This window comes from Colias eurytheme, chromosome 18 (genome assembly GCF_061535395.1).
Source record: "Colias eurytheme isolate Ceu_HAF_F1 chromosome 18, ilColEury1 Martin Lab GWU primary, whole genome shotgun sequence".
In the NCBI taxonomy this organism is placed as follows: Eukaryota; Metazoa; Arthropoda; class Insecta; order Lepidoptera; family Pieridae; genus Colias; species Colias eurytheme.
The window spans coordinates 3,106,863-3,125,294 of record NC_142997.1 but is presented as its reverse complement, the minus strand read 5'-3'; the positions used below and the strand labels follow the sequence as shown (position 1 = coordinate 3,125,294).

The following is an 18,432-nucleotide window of genomic DNA, read 5'->3' as shown; positions in this document are numbered from 1 at the left end:
TAAAAATTTCGGAAAATTAAGTTTAGGATTGTTATATTGTTACATCTTTGTTGTTTGTGTCAGACTTACGGAGTAAATTATTCTCTATTATTTGAAAATTTTATTTTGAAATTTATATATTGACATAAAAAAATTACTAGAATACGTCATATTATATCCTGGATATTTTATTTTGTTTACGTCCACAGTATTAACAATGAAACAGCATCCCATATAATTTATCATAAAAGAAACTCCTCGATAGTCGATACAGCCACACCTCAAAAAAATCTAATAAAATGACACGTCTAATTAGGAACAATGCGCGCGTGCAGGTCACAGGCGGGAGCGTCACGCCTTTGCCGGCGGAAGCGCCTCCGGCGGACGGACAGATTGTAGAACCTTCCGGTGTTGTTAAGTCACCGGGCATAGCGGTAAGCTCTGTTGAGGGCACACGTTGGTGAGTAAAGACTTTAGACGTAGGTAAGGTAGGTAGTATGTTTATATATTAAATTGTAAAAATAGGTGATGTTTAGGACAATATCCTTTTAAGTTTTAGAACTATAATAAGTGATGCCTTTTTTTAATATCTAATTGAAACTAGTATCAATTGTTTTTAGGATGTTAATAATAGCAAATATGAATACCTAATGTTATTAATAGCAAATACGCTTTTTGAGTTCCTCCGTTTTGAAACTTTTCTTCAAATTGCATCTTGTCCATTTAAGTGCATACATAATATCGTAGATTATAATTATTTGAAATAAAGAGTTATAAACACATCTGTGATCATTGCTACCGTTATTTGCCGATAAGCGGCAGCGGATTTCTTATCCCTGCATATTATATTGTATCATCATTACTAGTTGTTAGTCATAAGCGGTAGCGTTGTTCCCCCGCCGCTTCCGCCAACTTACTCCATATAAGGTCGACGCACCCTGATCTTTAGCACGGAACGATTGGCGGTGATCCTCTTTTTATTGAGCTCGTCATGCCGTTGTCCATGACTCATACTATCTGCGATTTATCGTTAACGAGATGATATCGTTGTCAAATTCGGCAGGCATTCGATTGCAAGGCCTAAACGTCTGGCGTGAGGAAGGCGTGGTACTTTGGGAAAAATTTTGGTCTGTTTCTTAAGTGCATTATAAACTTTAGGTTATTTTATTTCTACAATTTCTATCTTAAATGACAAAGTATTTGGCGTATAAAATTATTGTTTGTAATCAATTCGGGAAATGTTTTTGGACACCATTTTAAGTCATCAAGTATCCATTATCCATAGCAAATAAATGTATAGAAACCATAGACAACCATTCGTTCAACCGCAAAGGAAGGCAAGGGTCACTACAGAGTATTTGTGTCAATAATACTTAAGCTCGTTTCTCACGGCGCTGGCTAGCTTCACACGCGCTCATCTTACACTTCCTTCCTGTGCGTACACCCCCTACTTGAAGATTCTTTTTAAATTATATAATGATACCATGACGTCATGCTCATCCTTATTTTAGATATCAGGAGTTTGATTTAATGTGTGTTTCATCACATTACCATGTAGGCATTGATCGATAGTTTACCTTGATCTTTCAATTATCCTCCCCAACCTTTCCATTCTAACCCTCACACATTCACGACTGAATCATTTCACGAATAATTTATTGCATTTCCTTTATCATCGATTTCTTCGACTGAATCATCTAACCAACAAGGCAAGGGTCACTACTCCGGGGTGATAATCGTTTACCGGCCTGGGAACAACTCCTTCCGGACTTAACCCCACGTACTCAAGTGACAAATCTTTTTTTGATTGTGAGAACTATGCCACCGGAACCATTGACTAAAGCACTCGCTTCTCGCGGATACGGAAATTTTGTAGGTTTTTTGTTGAAGCGAAATCACGGCGTAATGCGCCATTATGATAGGAAAACTTGACTTGTTTAGGTCCTTCCGCTGGAGTGTCAAAATTAAACGTACACTTGTTTAACGTGATAGTGTGTGTAGATTTAGTGTAAGTAAATCATGTGTAATTTATTTTGTAAGATTAAAATTAATAAAATCTTAAATGTGTTATAAAATAAAAGGCTAATAAAAAGGCGTCAAACATTTGAACATCACAACTAAAAGGCATTTATCACGGAAGTTTATTCAAAAACATTGCGTTAATTTCGGCTGAGGCGTAATAAATGATAATGAATAAAAGTGCTAAGGGACGAAAGTATCAATACCGTGAAGTAGAGAAAAGTGCGACTGTAATACCGCGGTTATTCCTATTGTCTTGCGTTTTCTTTGCCGGGGCTTTGTGGATGCGGTCGAGGACTATTGTTTCAACCTTGGGCCCTTGTCTTGAGTGCAAACAGGTCATGGGACACCGTTTTGTTTTCAAATCTTTTCCCACGGACTGTGCACAATTGTTTGACCTAACCGCTTTTTAGTGATAGAGTTTCGTTCATGAACTAGTGATATACAGTTTGTAATTAAGGTGCTTTTCTTTAAGGCTCTTAATTATTTAGAATTTTGTATGTTGTTGCTATTTATTTTTAACTCATTTAATTTAAAACATTCTTAATATGTATGTAATTTTTCCCAATCGTTTAAATATTTACCTCTGGTACGTAAAAAAGGCGTTGACAGCTTCTTACTTTAATTTAATTTAAATTTATTTCTTTTATACTGAATTTTCTAAGATTATCCACCAAATTAGTTGTACCTAGACTTTCTTTATAACCGTTGATTTCTATAATATTAATCTTCTTAAATTCTTTATCAAATTCTAGAGCACATTTCCTTGCACACTTAATATGCATGGACACATCAATAGACCACATATACTATTACCAACGGACCAAAAGGCGCTTACCTTTAGTTTTCGTTAATTAACTCAACGGACAAGCAAGCTGTCGCGTGGCGTACCGGTCGCGGCCCATCTGGCGTCTGACCCTGTGTGAACTATGCCTTATTAAATACGCATAGTGTGTCTTGTACCTTAGATTATAGATCGCTATTTGCTACCGCATTGTTGGAAATTTTCATGGGTGATATTAATAAGTCTAGCTTTGGACATTCTTCAGTAAGTTTGAATAGTTAATGTAATAATTTATTTATCGAATACCTGTTGATTAACAAATTGACATAACCAGATAAATCTTTGCAGATCCCTGTGTATAGTAATATTTCATGTAAAATCCTCAACCTATTTCACTATATTATCTCTATTTGAGAAACTTATAATAATAACAAAAGAAGCAATAACACCAACGTCTACGTTTCTAATTCTCAATTCAAAATTATTCGCGTCATGGCAACAGACGATGAATAGACAAATTCGAATTTCTTGAGTTGATTGGGTTCCGAGTTTTTGTAGCGCACTTCCGCGGTTTTAAGTGACGTATACGCACGAATGGTTTGCTAGAAATTGATATTTGGCTCCTTGGTCTATTAGAGCGTCTGTCTTCCGTTTGTCTATGGCTATTGGCGCGTGTGTCCCTCGCCTTAATTGCTTCATTTGTATCGATAATGTGAAGAATGATGGATGCTATAATAAAAGGATATGCTCTATTGGTAATTGAAATTTAGTTTGTCATTTTTCATTTGTAGGGTTTGGAAATGTTATTAATATTGTGTTGTAACTTGTGTATAAGAAATTAGAATCTTAAGTTGCTAATGTTATAAGATCCGACAAACTTCAGTTTAGCAATGAAATTTTTTGGGATATAATAACTTATAGAGTTCATTAATTTGGAAGGTAAATATTATTTTTGATAAAACTAATGAGCAATAACCGCGGAATGGAATAAAGTAAATAGACGCATAGCAATCACATGATGACGCGTATAAAATTGAATAAAACTCATCATTTTATAGCTAAACGAATTATCTAGCGAAATTTTAAGCCGAGCCGCGTCGCGTTGCGTTCGCTTATTCAAACAAAATACCGACCAATCACGATTTTGTGAATTTGAAATTTGTTAAAGCCTCCAGTACTACAGAAAACCAATACCGCGTATACGTAGCTACGTAAAACTACGCACGGGCTAAGCAAACTTGCGTCTGTGTGTACACGCACACAGCGGCCGCCGCATATAGATAGCTACTCACACAATGCGATATTGCAAATGGCCTAGTCGAATGTATTCGTTCGCCCGCCGGCCGCTGTAGAGGGGGGCGTGGGGGGAAGATGCGTTTTTGTGCACATCTCTCCTCTTTAGCTACGTTTACGCTAAATATAAGTGCGTAAGTGCAACCGATAGGTAATAAGACGCGTGTGTGCGTGCCATTCAGCGACATCTAGCCCCCGAATCGAGTTTTTGAAATGTTTGAAATTCGAAAATACTTTCGAACAATGCGTTGTTGTTGCACCGCCGAGTCGATATTTCGGCGGCCGAAGTTGATATAGCTCGAAAAGGGTGTATATTATTAGTGACAGCAGCAGACTAAGTGGCTGGCTCCATCGGTCTCTGAGTTAAGCACACCTGACTGACTTTCAGCGTTGAACCGGCCGAATGGAAAGCAACATAAAAGGACGTTTACATCGTAACTAAAGAAAAGAAAAAAAGTAAAATCGTTGCCGCTCAAACAGGAGGCTTTAATTTGAACCTGTTAGATAAAAATCTATTAAAGCAAATTGTGAACTCATATGTATTGAAAATCGATTTTCTAGCCGTAAATATACGTTTAGGTACTTTTAGCGAAGTAGGTACACTTATTTTCAGTATGAACAAATAAAACGCACTCGTTTAACCAAATTGACCACCAACTGAAGCAATTGTCAAATGCGTCCAACCAGATCCTATTTAATTAGCCCTAACAAACCTCACATCGATGTCGTCAATTTATTTAGATTAACCGAACAACACTATTCCATCCAAACTCAAAGCGACACGGACGATGTCCACTCCTTTTACAGGCGTACGAATTTTCACACACACGCGCGCATTTTCCGTACCTAGTGCTTGTATAAAATTTATGGCGCACACTTTTGCAGCCGGCTATAGCATAGATTTGTGGGGGGGATGCAGTTGGTCAGCCATTTCGCGTCGACTTGATTTACAAGGGCTGTGCGTGCCCGCGCTAACGCTAAGATTGGATAATCTGTGCTATATGTCATCTCTGTTATTGCGTATTCGCTTTTTACATTTCGAATTCGGCGCGCAATTCAATATGGGCGCTATTGTTGTGACATCAATAAATTACACTCGGTTCATGAAATTCTGATTAGAACCCGAATTTTGGCATACAAATTAATTGACTATAATAAATCCGTTAACGCTTTAACGTGAAGTTGAATATCAATAAACACGCGCCATTTCCATTCCCGTTCAATAAAGATTGCACTCAAGAAAATGTTATAATAAAGGTAATCTTCAATTAATCACTAAATAAAGTAACATAATCAAACTGGCTTTCATCGTTTAAAAACGTTTGGCCGCGGGGGCATTTCAAAATGCACGTTAGGGTGGGAAGGGGGTGAGGGGTCAGCGCTGTTTGTCTATCGCGTTTTCCATTCAACGGCTGAATTTCCCGAAGCCAGCTGCCCCCATCCTCCTCGTTGTATTTTTATTAAAGGAATTATAGCGTCTACTACCTATCTGATTATTGATTAGTTCGCGTTTTGCAGCGTCAGCTCATTCCCGTGTGTGAACTGTATCCGGGACAGATACTTTTATAAGTTAATACATTTTTACAATATATTTCTGTATACTTTTATAGTTAACAATCTTATATCTATTCCTTTGTTAAAACGTGATTTAAGTACCTAGTTAATATAAATTGATGAGAGTATTTTTGGGATAAAATACAATAATATAATATGTTATCAGGGAACACGACGTAAATGGCTGATCCGCCTTTCCGCTGATTATATTGAGTGCGTAGGTATAATAACAGTAATCTTGTGGTAAATAACAAGTTAATGATAGAATTATTTCATTGCCAATGTGTTAGAATAATGATTTCTGATAGGTATATCACGACCTTTATATCCAATTTAATGTATTAACCTAACCTTTGTAAATGTTTTATCGTAGTTCATAACAGTTTGAACTACAATATCTTGCATATTCGAAGTCTTATATAACATGAAAAACACGCTTAGACTCCATACATCGAATTCACGTAACTGCAACACAATGATACGAGATACCATCGCTTTTGGTGTTCGATATACAAAACCCCGTTGTTCTTGATTAATGTTCCGTTTTATCGGTTTATGCTCGCCATGTTGAATCTATCGAGTTTCAACTTCTTTATTCCGAATCTTTATTTGAAAGTTTTCACTGTTTTTTGGTACGATCGGAAAGTAATTAATCATGATTTTAAATATACTTTCAATGTTTAGTTTATTATAAAATCATCAACATGCCATAGGGACGAGTTAACAGTACAATTGCGCCTGGTCTACCGCGAAATTTAACCGTTTAAATATTCATAACTTTTCGAAACGTGGACCCGGAACGACTGCTGGATATCGCGTCAGACTGTACCGTTTTTTTGTATGTTTTATGTCCTAAACTGTTCATATAATTTAATATAAGTACCTATCTACATCAATACAAAAATTTACTCAAAAATAATAATTTGAATACGAACAAAAAATATCTAAAAGTTTGGATTACATTTTATATTGAAAACTAATGATTCGCAACGAAACCTAAAAAAGTACAAAAATAAAATTATAATATTATAATTATTAAACTAGAACCGAAATGTACCATCCCTAATATTATATTTTCAACTGAGCGTAATAAATTATGCCATTTCAATTTATAAAACATAAATTAGTTCAAGTGAACTTAAAAGGTTATACGTAGCTTTAAATACGTATTTCGGTTAGTGCGAGAAAATAAAACGAGTTTGCAAAACAAAAATTTCCAACCAGAATAGGCCCGGTTTTGTATTAAATATTCAAAGAGAATTTACGCTTTCACTATTGTGTGGAGAGTCTGAAGAAAGGCTTCGGCCATATCTTTATCCGACGACAATAAGTTGAACAATTGAACAAAAAAGCTATAGCAATTTTCAATATTACCACTGTAAGTGGGTACGTTTTTGCGTTACCTGTGTTTCCCGTAGCGTGCATTTGTTGGTACTTGGTTGGACTGACTGTTCCAATGTTGAGGGCTGTGACTGTGTTAAAATAGTTAATTTTCACTGATATTAAGCCGAATGTTATTTTGACTGCATGCCTGTTTATTATGTTTTCAAGCCTGAACTGTGTTTTGGGTGTCTATTTTTACTGTTTGGTAATAAACCTTTAACTTATTAAATATACTTAGGCTTAAAAATATTGTCTGAAAGAGAAAAAATACAGGAAGATATACGTAAACTTGAAGAGACTAAACTACTGAATCAAACGTGACATATTTATTCATTACCATTTAAATAATTCTAAATCTTAATCTTAAAATATAATTTCAATTGCGCTTTAAAATGTATAAAGAGAAACATAATTTTGCTAAGAAATGCTACTAAAACTCAAATAAACGAGGACTTGTAGGATGCGTTTATTCGTAAATTCATGGAGCCGTGTTACAAGTAAAGTGCACCAGTTTTCCTCGAAAATTGTACTCGCTATACAACGTTAAGGATTTTGAACTTTATTCAGTATAGGTACATAAAGTCTACATTTGAAGATTAGATGTATGGCTAGGTATGTAAGGTTGTGTTTTTCTTACTGTACTCGCAGTTGCGTAAATCTTTTAGGACTTTGGTAGATTTTAATGTCTTGTTATTTAGATTTCTATGATTTAAATATTTCATTCGCTTACACAATAAATGTATTTTGATCCTATGTTTTCTATAAATCCCAAAACATTGACTTAACTAAAATTAAATTACAATTAGTAGCATTAATTAACCTAAATAAAAAATTATCACGGTATGGTTATTTATGTAATGAAGGAGTTTTATATGAATAAACAATAATTATATAAACATGTAATTCAGTTTAGTTAATCATATTTCAGTTTATCATAGGAAATTAATGTTTGATAACTACCACCTAGATTATACGGAAAACTTATAGTATTTCTGTACTGACTCTTTTTGGACAGTTGCCATACAAAAATGTTAAAAAAAAGTTACCTTACCATTAATATGATTTTGAACACCTATCCTGTATGAAACTGCCCGTGGCGCTCCGCTGGATCTGAAAAAAACAAAAAAAACGTCCCTTCACTGAAATGTACTAAAAATCATTTTATTTTCCACCATATTTGATGAATGGACAGTCTGTGTTATTACCGATACCTTGTTATTTTTTTTTTTTCACCGTATCATACCTATATTTACCAATATTCTATTATAAAAATGTAAAAAAAACTCTTTGTTCTTTTTGACTAAAAAATATATTGTATTTCATAAACAGGCTTATTCTGGTAACAATGATTTATTTATGTGTGCCTATTCGAGTTTTATAAACTAGTACCTAGTGTATTATGATATAGAAGGAAAATTTTTCATAAATTTTTTATTAAAGAATGTTGAAGTAGAAATTCATTGTTGAATATAAATATTGTTTACAAAATTGTAAATACAAAAATATATGACGTAAAAGTAAAAAAATCATATTTTTATGATTTTTGAAGGAAATTTCGAATTTTCCTTCATTCCCAATCCTTTATAGATCCCTACCTATTTACCTAATTTACGTAATATAAAAATACAATTTTCAAGAAAAATACAATTTTTAACTGTATCCAAAGTACAATGTTTTTTAGAGCATGCTTATCGATAAGAACCGATACAATCATACGGGTTGCCACGTGCTAGACCACCCGAGGCGAGCGCGTGCGCAGGCCACTTTTTATAGATCTTAGAACCCGTATAGATCTTTGATAGATCAATTTTGATTAGGTAGCTAATGTTTTGGTGTGGTTCACCTCAGTGTGGTATTAATTGCTTAGGTGATTTAGAATTAACAGACCTTTTTTTTGGTTAAATAAATTGTCTTTTTGAGATTAAATTGTTGTTGTAGATATCAATATGGTCAGGGTCGTATTATGACCTCCCAGAGTCAGTTTATCTGTCTGGAAATAAGAGGTCATAATACGGATTACGGCTCCACACCTTTCATCCTTTTTTGTTCTGACTTTGTAGTCAATAGAGTCGAATCGAAATAGATGTATTATCCAGTAGTTAATTTGCTATCTGCCTATTAAATAACTTATTGCAGTAGTTAAACCATAGTTAAACCTTTAACAGCTCGCTCCAAAAACTCATTATGTGTTTCATACCTACTACATACTAAATAATACATGAAAATACGTTTATAAATTAACAGCCTCCTACCATTAACTATACAAATATTGCACAAATTTACTTTTTCAAATTGCACAGATCATAAATCTTGATCCAAACTCCAAAAACCAGGTGTTTATTATTACAACTATTAAGTGGTTAATTGTTATTTTTATTGGCAGCTAGTACCGGAAGTTGTTTGTTAATCTGTCTATTTGTGGATTGTAAGATGCATCTGGTAAAGATGTTTGTGTCAAGTACGACACATCGGATTTTGATAACAGTTGTAGAAATTGTAAAGATGCTGTACAATTTTGTAGTTAAATAATAAATATTAATCATATTGCTTATTAGTTATTATTATCGGTTTATTATTAAGAAAGGTATATTTATAAATGTATTTATTCGATAGCATCAATAGGTACCGAGTTTTGGATAAGAATCTCATTAAAAATAGTATTATATAATTCAACATAATATGTATATATTTTTTTAATTCTTTTCTTAGATCGTCATGAGGTTATTTTATTGTCATTTGAGATTTCTATAAAACCGTGAATGATATGATACGTGATGCATATGGCCGATCGCAGATAAATTAAGTTGTGCGAAAAATTCAATCTTTCCAATTCAATTCAAAAACATTTTAATTTCGAAATGTCGTAAAATGTCTACAATTTAGGTATTTAGAGTACGTCTACATAACTTTAAGTATGCCTGAGCCTTGAACCGCTACAAAGTACAACACATACAAAATAATTAGCACAACAATACCATCCCAATACTTATAACAAGACGAAGAAATCCAACAATTGAGTCACATTAATATGTATTAGCAATGCGGGCAAGAAGTCTTAGCACTCCACTTACAATAGCCACGAATTGGTCTACTTGTCCTAAATTACCGCTATGCCCCGCATCCTTGGCCCCCGGGGTGACGTAAATTGAAAGTTTTTGCAGATATACCGGAAGAAGTAATTTCTTTTGTGCGTTTTAGATAGCTATGATTGTTACACTGTTTTGTTGATGTATGTTGTCATTTCTTTTCGTGTCACTATAAAATCTTTAATATTAGTACCAGGTAGTAGCTCTAGGTTCGTATGATAAGAGCTTTTAGATACTACTAGCGGTCCGCCCCGGCTTCGCCCGTGGTACATATGAAAAATAGATGTTGGCCGATTCTCAGACTTACCCGATATGCACAGAAAATTTCATGAGAATCGGTCCACCCGTTTCGGAGGAGTATGCAGACTAACATTGTGACACGAGAATTTTATATATAAGAATATAAATTTGCAATTTTTGACATAAGAACAGAAAGTTAAAGTGAGGAGATATAATATTGACCAGAGACAATACCACAAGACCACACCACATATCGTTATACTGCCAGTAACTTATGAATAAGTCAAAAATCAGTTCAACAAACATAACCCTAAGATAAAGTTATGATAATTTAATTATACGTTACATAAATACATGTTAGCTTTCCAACTTTCAACGACACGTGCCGCATTATAAATCATATCTTTAAACGCTAAACTGCCTTAAAATTACACGTTATCAAATTTCCATAACCCTTCAGTTATCATGCCAATTCAGATTGAAGCCGCGATCTGTCAAAATAATAAAAAATGTAACGAGTGTAGGGTGATTCCACACGCCCACTTGTAAGACGGCTGACGTCACAGGAAGTGACGTAAGGAGGTCGTTCCGTCGCGTCTTGAATGGGCACGCACACACGCTCCCGGTCCGTGCCCACGTCTTCTCCGCATGTGCGTGTGAATGAACGTACGCTCAAGCATTTGTCCTGATCGTATTGTCTGACATTGAGATTGACGTGCGAGCGTAGTGGACAAACGAGACTTGATAGATGCGACATGTGAGTTGTGACTAATTGACGAGACACCGAACGGGAAGCGAATTAAAAGTTTCGGTACGGAACTAGGAACTACTAATGAGCAAATACACATCACCGTCATAAAGTCTCGCTTGACCGCATCTAGGACAATTGAACTCGAAAAACTGTACGTCATTTCCGAATTTTAATGAACGAGCACGTTACGTTGAATGACAGGGGCATTGGACCTCGTGCCAAAACCATAACACACAGACAATATTTTGATGCGGTCCCGAAACAGCACGCTAATGCATTATGTTCCGTATTTTTAGTGCGATTCGATTCAAGTGCTCTTCATAAATTATTGTGGTATTCGAATGAGGTAACTATCGGTATGGAGCGAACGTAAGCTAGGGGCGCGGGCAGGTGTGAGGCCAGATGTCTTGAACAAATTACCGTGCCATAAGGTACTGTGTGGACACACCCTTACTTTTGTTCGGCGCTTGGCGTGTGCCAAGGTTTAATTTTATGCTTGATTACAGCATCGGGAACTACTAATTAATAGTTGCGAGATGAATGTATCTGTGAGGAGTTCTGAAGCACTAAATGCATTGTTTTATTTCTTGCAGATCGTTTCGAGCACTAATGAGTCCGTATCGGCGGAGATTTCTCTCGGAATCGCGGTGTTCACATTGTATCTTACTTCGTTAAAACGTATGACAAAAAAGGTCTTGACGATCGGTTTTAACAAAAGTAAAAGGAATCGGCTGTTAGGCTTAAAAAGTAAAATGAAAACAAAACTATTCCTTTATTCCATTTTTATCCGTACATTGTCTTTGGTCGCCGTTCTGTCCAGCACAGTCGAGGTAATCAAAGGTACGACAAAGCCTATCTCTGGCTTTTTGAGTTGAATCCTTTGCCTCGGCTCCTGTTTCATATCTCAGTAATTGGCTTTCGATTTATATTCAGCTTGTTCTTGTTCCTATTTTTATATTCCGATAACATATGAGGAGATCACCGTATTGGTTTTCGTTTAAATACAGAACTTTTCTTAAAATTTTCAAATAAGAAAAATATTTTGCCAATAGTTTCCTATAGTTCGAAAAAATATTTGTTCGCGATCTGTTAAAATCTAAAGCAATTAAATACCGAACGAGCATCAAGACAAACTGTTCCAAATTTGAAATTAACCGCCAAATTCCACGCGTCAGGCGTCACTTCGCCCCATACATTCGCTCAGAATGGATGAAACCCCCGCGAAAGGTGCACGCACATACAGGAGGGTCGACCACCCCTATTATCTTTAACATTTAGAAGTCTGTTTGCAAGATAAAGGCAAGGGGAGTCGGGGGGTGATTTTCTTTATTCTTCACCCGGATTTATTATTATTTTTTAGATATTATTACTGTGATTGTCGGAACGACGCGTGCGCACATGTCCCTAAGAGGGCCACCCTGCGTCAAAATAAGCGTAATGTAATGCTCTTACTGTTTTTGTATTTACATTTTTCTTTTGTTCGAGGGATTATTGAAAGTTACTGTAGTGGTTCTTTGTAACAGTGTAATTTACTTTTAAAATACAAGTATGTAATATCAATTATTAAATATTGCTTTTGATTCGAATCAGCACCTTGCAATGAATGTAAAAACATCTGTTGCTCGACTCTTAGATTTAGGACGAAGAAAGCGTCATTCATAGTGTCTTAACCGCCAAAGTATCAATGAAATTTAGTTTACAAAGCATTGTTACAATGAAATACGATTCAAAGTCCTTTAAGCTTCCTCGAGTCTCTTCTAAATTACCGTCTTATTCTAAATACAGTTCTATTTCAACGTCTTAAGGTGCGTTTATAAGAAATGTAGCTATCGTATCAGCTGATTCTACGTTTGCACCTTACCGTAAAAATTTCTTACTACACCTTATGTTAGAAGCATTATGGCTTAAGGTTAAGTTACCGGTGCTTCAAGAAAGTGATATTGAGTACTATTCCTTTGCTTTAAGATTTAGATTACTTTGTAGATAATACGTAGATAATATCTCTACACATGTTGTTTGATCCGGCGATTTAATGTGTTTTGTGGGCGTATCAAATGACTTTATGGTTTTCGTGGCGCTAAGACAATGATGTGTCCAGGTGGTTCGGTCATCTGATGAAAAGTAACGTCATTTCCTCATGGGGGTTTTTTGTAAACAGTGTTACGTAATATCATATTGTTAGTATTGATTCTATAGTTAGGATTAATTAAAAAAGCAATTAGACCTAAATTGTTAATCTAAAGAATAAATTTAGTTTAATTTATGGCAAGATGGTTAGAAGATAAGTTCTTATGAATAGTGATAACGCTATACTATATATTGTTACTGTTATTCATATAATTGATTCTATAGTGATATAGTCAGACCTAATATTGTTATTTGAAGAATGAATTTCGTACGTATCTATCTTTTATTCTAGAAATATTTTGGAGAAAGCATAGTAATTAGTAATGCATGACGCTAAAAAAAATAGGTACCCAAATCCGCATCATTATCCGCAAAACTGCAAAATAACGGCAAAAAGTACGTATACCATATATGATATTATAACCATCATGGCGTCCGTAATCCTGTAGACAGCGCACTCAGCGCCCACTACAAAGAGTACAAAGCTTACTTGCCCCCTCACTTACCTTTGACCCTGCGCAGGCGCAGCTGCTCAGCAAGATGAAGGGGAATCATGGATCGATACAACTAACATACTCTTATCGAACAATCAATATTATATGAACCATTTCACGATAACAATTTTGGTATTAATACGTTTATTTGATATCAAACGCGTGCCATAATTTTCATGTCGATTTTTCTTCATTCGAACATAACAAATTTTCTTATATTAACTTAGAAGTGACGACAACAAAAACGTAATTTACAAATTAATAAATGAACTCTCAGGAATAGTTGACAACATATTGCACGCCTCATAAGCGAAGCGTTGAGGTGGGTACTACTGTCACTTCGAGCAAAACATCTGATTTTTCAAACTTAAAATGTCTTTATGTATCATACATTGCACTTGTAAGATAATACATACACACACATATTAAGAAAAAACACTATTTTTAACATTCATGATATTTTTGATGGCATTTTTGTTATTTAAACTAGTTAAAAAACAGTTTAAAAAAGTTTTGTCTTGGACGTCCGTGTGTCTGTATGTGCGGAGGATTTTCTTGTTAACACGATAACGACCGAAATACTTTACTAATCGAGTCTTTTTTTTTCTCTTACGCTTGAGTATGCTCAGGAATAGAACCCTTTCATTTTTCAGGGTCTGATTCGATGTGGTTTAATTGTTATTAAATAAACAAAAAAAATAATTAATAAATAATTATTAAAAAAAAATTATGAGGCATGCACTTTTGGATTTTCCAAATTATTTAAGCATGTGATTAATAGACGCTGCAAAAAGCTAAAAAGTCATTAGTTTTTTAAACAAACACAAGCAGATCTCTGCGGAAAGCATCTTTATTTAAGCGCCGCATGCGCAGATGCAATATTTTTTGCAAATATTCAAAAGACGGTTATTATTTTTGACGTATCAAATTTATTGCTATTGCATATTATTTTTGTATAAACTTAGTGTGTTTTTGTTATTTAGATTAAAAGACAGACTTTTGCTCGGTTTAACTGCTGTCCTAGAACATTCAGCTTTAAGGCAAAAGAGGCTATAACCAAACTAAGACTTCCTAACAGGAAATATTACTAGTATCTACCTATCCATGATAATAAAAATCATATCACTGCACTGTTACCACAAGGTGTAAAAACAGATGAGCTCATAAGAGTAGGTACGCACGCGACAAATTTTGGCCCGTAAAGGTGCAACCAACCCCTTTCTTTTATTATTACTCCACACAATCGACCCTAGAAAAGTATTTAATGCAGACCTTAATAGAAACCGTGAACAATAGACCGCTTGTAGCTTTGACTTCAATCTTGGCTGAATTTTGAATCGCTAATAATATACTATTTTAGTATTTTGTAGGCGATACAATGATTGAAATGACGTTTGATATTTTGAACTATTAAATATCCTATAGGTAGAAATAATGAATCAAGAAATCATGCTGAAGATATCAGTCAGCATGATAGTACAGTAAATTATTGTGATTTCATAAATAAATTTATCGAAATACATTAAGAAAGAAAAAGCAGATATGTTATCAAAAGCAAAACAAAAGATTTTTTATCTGTACCTCTAGCTATTATTGATATTTTCAACCTAAATCCTTTAAATACGTATAATTTAGATTTATTTTGTCTCTTTGTAAATATTTATAAATGCATAGATTTTGGGGTTGAATTAAATTCGGTTCACAATGCAGAAATCTAGTATGGGGAAGCAAAAAATTGATGCGATGCGGGCATCCATATGTCGACAAGGTGGTGCATTTGTAAGAACTCTTTCTTTGGCGAAAGGTGCAAATATCAAGTAGGTCATCTTTGATTATTTTTTGCTGACATGTGTTATATTATAGTGCAGGTAACGCACGTGTTACTTGAACTACTTCAAAATTTAGTAGATACTTCTTACTTTTTAAATTGAAATTTAGTTTTGATATGAGATTTCATATTAAAGTTACTTCAGTATGAGATTAGACTTTAAAACAAGCGTAAAATTGACATAGAATAACAATGAGATAAACGTTATTCAGTAATTTGTTTTCTTAATTATAATGAAAAATAACCAGAAGATGTTCATATTTAATTAACGAAACAGAAAAGACGATTGAAGAAGATTGACGAAAAATCACGCATTAAGTGCCAATAAACGCGATATTAATCACCGATATAAAAATGTATATTTAAAAAGCCTTAACAATCATTTAAACACCAAATGTCACGCGTTTCTCGGTCTACCCCCAAGACTGTGCAAACAGATGGCCATGGGAACCACCACAACCATTCTGATTAGACCTCTCATCCGCAACTATTTGTTTACCAGCAGAGATCAATTTATACTAAACTAATCAATGGTTAAATGGGCGTATAATGCGATACGTGTTTCGTACCATTTGAATATAAACTTTGGGTGATGGAATTAGAGTCGGATTTGTAATGAGGTGACAAAGATAGGGTCGCGTGCGATTTCGAATCGCTTATAGGATGCAGATTGTGGCACAGTGACATACATAAATAATACTCTTATTATAGTATAAACCAATTAGATAAGCAAAGCTCTTCAGGTTCTATTTCTGTACTCAAATGTCTTTGGACTAGGTGTAAATACAAATTGAATAAACTTCACTTCACTCTTACTTTGTACATCAGATTTGAAAACTATTTTTGAAGTTTGGGAGCAGTTTTATTTCTAAGCGGTTTTCTTAATGATTTGATATGTGAAACTTGAAGGAAATACTCAAGTAAAAACTAAGAGTGCTTTATTTGTAGAGGAACCATTTAAAGGGACGTCGGTATTCAAATGAAATTATATAAATCACATCGCCCCTTTCAATTAAACTCCATACATTTCATATGATATGGGTTAATTTACAAGAGCTATTGTTAAAACAAATATTGGTTTTTTAATCACTTAAAAATACTAATGTAGATATCGTATTGAAAATTAACTATAATGCTATATAAGTTTTTGCAACTCTGAAATCCATGATATTTTTTAATTAAAAACAATATTAAATAGATAAAGGTAATTCTAATTTAACAATTAGTTATTATTTCTCATAACTAGATACTAAGTTCTAAGTACATTAAAATAATTTTGCCAGCTACTACATATTATACTCTTATAATTCTGCTAGCTGCCTAAACCAGAAAATACTTCTAATACCTAGGTTAAACAAAAAAAAATCAGTCCTAAATAATTTAACCCATTTCATAGCTATAAAAATTCTAAAAATATCACACATCATAACCGCTTATAACTTGTTCCACACATACAGAAGACAGGAAGCGGTAAGCACACAGCTCAGTACAAAAGAGATGAACGGAAAACATATAATTACGCTATCATATAACGGAACTAGGCGCGTCGATATGAAGAAAGGACAAGTGATTCACTTGTTGTTTCCTCAATATAACAATTGATACCGGTTTTTATTGGTCGAGTGTGCTTCGTGTAGTCTTGTTGTCAATTTGTGCGGATGTTGATCTTTCAGGTGATGAAGGGGTGGTGAAACAAGTGTATATATTCAAATTGTGGCTTCATTGAATAGATTTCTGATTGTGTGTATGATACATTATATAGGTACAGAAGTAACAAGACTGTTTATGTTTTGCTGCCTATTGTTTGATTACTCAAACATCGTAATGTATTGCTTTGACTTATAATCTGATATCTGTATAGCCTGCATGTTATGAAAGACATTAAGAATGTATACTATCAAAATTCAGGTAGGTATTTTTTTTAATATCTAGTATCAATTCAAAGCTCTATTTCCTGTCCAACACATGATAATAAAAAGCCCAAGTAGATTAAATAATGGTTCAATAATTCAATAGTTAATTACGTACGGTGCGCTATGGGTCGCCGTAATGCGTGACGCGACGGAAGTCACCGCGTCGGCCATTTCCGCAACATTCTTGTATTTCCGCTAGCGCTTATCACTCGCACCTTAATGTCTTGTTTTCGTGATATTTAACAGGTGTTGATGTATGGGGATATTTGCATAAGGGACAAGGGTATATTAATACTGATTTTTAACTCGCTTTCGACGAGTGATGTTTTATTAGGTGTTAAAGAATGAGTAACTAACTAGGTACTTATGGTATCGTAAATGGATGATGTAATTATGTCTTCTGATATCTTGATTTGTTTGCATATAGGAGGGTACTCAAAATCCCAAAACAGCAAAGCATATTCAAACAGCGACTTGTAATACTTTAATTATGAGATAAAACTCGGATCCTTCCAATCAAAGGCCACTCCACATCGTGACCGTAGCTCGACACACAATTACCGCACTCAGACAAAACAAAACAATATATAGTTACATCGCGATCACAACAAAAGGAAAAATGGCATAACCGAAAACCTCAAATGTGCATCGAGTGCCTAAATTCGAGTATTAACAACGAACAAAACAAATTGAATTGTCACATAAGAGTTGCGTGCCGTTTTGTTGCTTCGAGTGTTTAGGGACGTCATTATTTGGTATTTATCATGTTTGGATTTTGTGGAAAGTGCGGGTTATCATAATTCTTATAATAGCAAAAAATACGTTTAGAAATTAAAATCATATTGTCAAAAATTCCTTCAAAATCTAATCATCTGTTAATGGTTTTATCGTTGTGACTGATCTCTGTCAATCTTAACAATATTATAACTTTTTTGTTCTACGATTTGATATTTTTTTTTGTCTTTATTTGTTGTTAGAGTA

General features: G+C 34.3%; 1 long non-coding RNA gene across 1 annotated transcript in view; it reads left to right on the top strand.

Moving 5' to 3' along the window:
• The first annotated feature begins 296 nt into the window (after positions 1-296).
• Positions 297-18,432, top strand: part of LOC149900509 (uncharacterized) — a 60,497-nt gene continuing 42,361 nt past the window's right edge. The window contains exon 1 of the long non-coding RNA XR_016457722.1: positions 297-439. This is a non-coding gene — a long non-coding RNA (uncharacterized LOC149900509). The remainder of the gene's footprint in view (positions 440-18,432) is intronic.